Source organism: Myotis daubentonii, chromosome 10 (genome assembly GCF_963259705.1).
Source record: "Myotis daubentonii chromosome 10, mMyoDau2.1, whole genome shotgun sequence".
NCBI lineage: Eukaryota > Metazoa > Chordata > Mammalia > Chiroptera > Vespertilionidae > Myotis > Myotis daubentonii.
Genome location: NC_081849.1, coordinates 62,688,083 through 62,691,625, shown reverse-complemented (window position 1 = coordinate 62,691,625; position 3,543 = coordinate 62,688,083). Strand labels below are relative to the sequence as shown.

Below are 3,543 nucleotides of genomic sequence, written 5' to 3'. Positions count from 1 at the left end.
AAAACACAGGCTAGATCGTGAGCTGGATGTCGTTTCCGCGCTGGGCATTTATGGTGTTCTTCCTCTACCCCTGCTCGTCACTGATAAATGATATTACCTTGGTCCTACCATTCATGTCCCAGCACCTCTAGGCCTTCACCTATCAAACAAGGGGCAGTGACATATATATTCTATTCATGTTATAAATATTACATGTTGGATACATGAAATCTTCAAGAAGCTTCAAGCCTTCACAGAATAGGATGAGTCTATACTCTTTAGAGTCCACTGTAGAGTTAGATCATACTTACAAGAGAACATTAAACTGTTGTAAAAAAAAAAAAAGACATACGATGTTTCTTTTTTATTGTACAGACTATATTGTACAGCGTTAATAGAAATTTTTAAAATGAATAAAAGCCCAGTATTCCACAGCTACCAAATATCAGCCTTTTATTTTTCATATTTCTTGCTAGTTCTTATTCATATACATTCACACATTTACAAGGCATAGTTTAGATGCACTGTTGTATTTTGCTTTTCTCACGTAAACATTAGCATTTTCATGTCATTCTGTACTGTTCAGAATTATAATTTTATACTAGTCCATCAAGTTGATACACCACAATTCATAGAACTCTATGTTGCTTAAAGCACATCTGTATTGTAACCTGTAACCTGTCCCTCCCCGGCTCCCTCCCGACTCCTCTCCTTCCCTTCTGTGGGAGAGGAAAAACAAGCAGCTCAAAAAGCACTAGGAATGGAATTATTGAGGCAAAGAGAATGAATATTTTTATTTTAAAATAATTCATTGAGCTCTTTCTTTAAAAATTAGGGGATACTATGTTTTATAAAAGACAAACTTTGGAGTGTGATGAAAACCCTGCACAGACAGGATTCAGTCAGTAGATTTCTCCACTGACGTTCTCCATTCCCGACGCTTGGTTTTCTGTCTTGGTGGCAGGGAAGGAAGGAGTCGCTCCCTGAATCCACTCTGAAGAGTCTTTTTGAGGAGTAATATGTGGAAACACGGCTCCCTGACTGAGTTGACAAACCGGTGATTGAATTAGCCCTGACAGAGGTGCGATTTAGACTAAGTACCGCCTTAGCGCCTGCCTATGACGTCAGACGACCTCAGTTTGAGGAAATCTTCAATCCCAGCCAAACGAGGTTAAGCTCATGTATTAAGTTGCAGGTAGTTCTCCGATGTAGGGACACCCGAGGTTTAGCTGCCTGCTTGCAAACCATCCAGGGACAGCTGCTGGAGGACAGGGCTGGGCCCGGGACACCAAGTAAACAAGGTCACAGAGCCAGGGGACAAGCTCGCAGGAGGCCATCCCACGACTCTCCCCCTCCCCCACCCCTTTTTTTTTAAACAGTCACATTCTTTCTTTTTTTAAAAATCAGCACAAAAGTCTTTTTTATTTTTCCCACTTATCATGCCATGAATTCATAGGGAATGGGTTCCAGCAGCTCAGGCTCCTTTCCACTGGTTCTCACAAAGTGTGCTTGTCTGGGTGGAGCAGGCTGGCGCTTCAGGTGAGCCCAGGTACCTTTCTCTCTGGCTTCCTTCCTTTTCTGATCATTTCCCTTCACACATTTCAGGACGCTATCTCGGCTCTTAGAGAGCTTAATATGCTCCATACGCACATTCATTCTCTTGGCAAGAACCTTGCCCTTAACTTGCTTGTTCACAATAATGCCAACTGCATGCTGGGTGACACTGTAGACTCTTCCAGTTTTGCCCTGGTGACACGTGTGGGGCCTTCCTTTATGAACAGGGCCCATTCCCTTCATGTCCACAATATCACCTTCTTGTAGGTTCGCATGTATGTGGCCAAAGGAACCGCTCCATATTTTCTAAGAGGCCTAGCGAACATATAGCGGGGCCTGTCTTTCCCTTTGTGTTAGTCATTTTGGCGAATGACTGGGAGATGGCAGTTCCGGCTGAAAGACAACAGTCACATTCTTGAAGATTAGGAACTATAACCCGGGACTCGCAGTCCAAGTGCCTGAACTCTGTCACAGGTCACGGACCTGCCATCAGAGAATTTAACCAGACCGGGGGATGCAGTCGATTCTCTCCCGTGTGCGTGGCTCCGGGACGCACTGAGCTGTTTTGTAAACAGTATAAATATTAACTGCGCCTGTTGCATGCCAAGCCAGCGTTAAGCATTATGAAACAGGAATGACAGCCACTGAAAGCTAGACTTCGTCGGGTAAATGATATAAGCATTTCAGTTTTATCATTTGCTTTTGATGGGCGTGTGGAAATGTCTGCCTCGAGGAAGCAGCAGACGGGCTCAACTCCCTGAATCCATGATTCTCAACCTTGGCTGACCTCAGAAGGTCCCAAATACAGAAAACGAGGCTCTGCCCACTTCAATTGAATCTGAAATTTCTGTGTGTACGTGGGGTGGGGGGACTTTGGGAATTTTGAATCCTCAACCCAAATTGAGCATCACCATTCTCACACTATGGCAAAAAGTGTCTAAGACGTGGATCTAAGTGTAATTAGTACTAACTGTTACCCACATACCCAAGTTGTTTAATGTCATCAACATTATTATTATGCACAGAAATCCTGCCCCCTTAGCATTCTTGGTGCTGGCTCCTTATCTGTCGCTTCCAATGTTTATTTCTCCTAAAGTTTTCCCCAAACCACAATGTGGATTTGGGCAGGCACAACCTATCATCTCATCGACAGCACCAGATACAGTATCATTCAGTGACCTCGTTGCATAAGGGAAAAGCTCAATCTTTGCCAACAATAAGGGCCAAATGTGGAGCTCCCAGGCTCTGCCAGGCTCCAGAAAAAATCATAGAATGGAAGGGAACACAGCGTCTCTGCATCTTATGGGTGAGGGGATTGAGAACAGAGAGGCTGGAACTTGTTCACAATCACACACAGCCAGGGAGTGGGACAGTTGGGTCTGGAACCCGGGCCTCCCAGTTCCCCCGCCCCACCTGGGGAGAGAGGATGGGGCCCTTCAGTGGGAGGCGGAGTGGGCTTGCTCCCTCTCTCCCACCAGGCAGCTTTGCTGAAACCTGTTTTAAGTAAGAGGCTTTAGGAAGGGTGAAACCATGGCGCACTAGAGCATACTGGTGGTTCTGGTGTCAGTCACCACGTTTTTTGCAGGTTCAGGTAATCCAGCAGAGCCTGTTTACAGAGCGCTGGCCAGAGAAGTTTTCAGGTCTTTAAAACAGAACATGCACTGGCATCCACTCCTTTAGGGACTCCACCAAACTCGACTCTGGAGATCAGTGGTTCCCTTTCACTTAATCCTTTTAACTTGCAAAAGGGCCAAAGATCACTGTGTCTTGGACATTCTGCAATGTGAGAAGTTAACCTTTTCTAAATGAGTGAATGAATGAATGAATAAAGTTAACCTTTCCACGCCTCCGTGCAAGAGCGCTTTTCTAGGTTTACAACAAACACTATTGATGTTTCACTGACCTCTTCAAAGTTCTCTTCAGCTTATGTATAGGTATGCAGATTTGTAGCCATAACCTTTATGTTAATAAAAACAATCATAACAGTTCTCTATGTTATGTGGTCTGCAA

At 44.6% G+C, this 3,543-nt stretch overlaps 1 pseudogene; it reads right to left on the bottom strand.

Annotated features, from left to right (window-relative positions):
- Positions 1 to 1,397: 1,397 nt before the first annotated feature.
- LOC132211513 (large ribosomal subunit protein eL21-like) lies at positions 1,398 to 1,897 on the bottom strand (annotated as a pseudogene).
- Between the last annotated feature and the right edge of the window lie 1,646 nt (positions 1,898 to 3,543).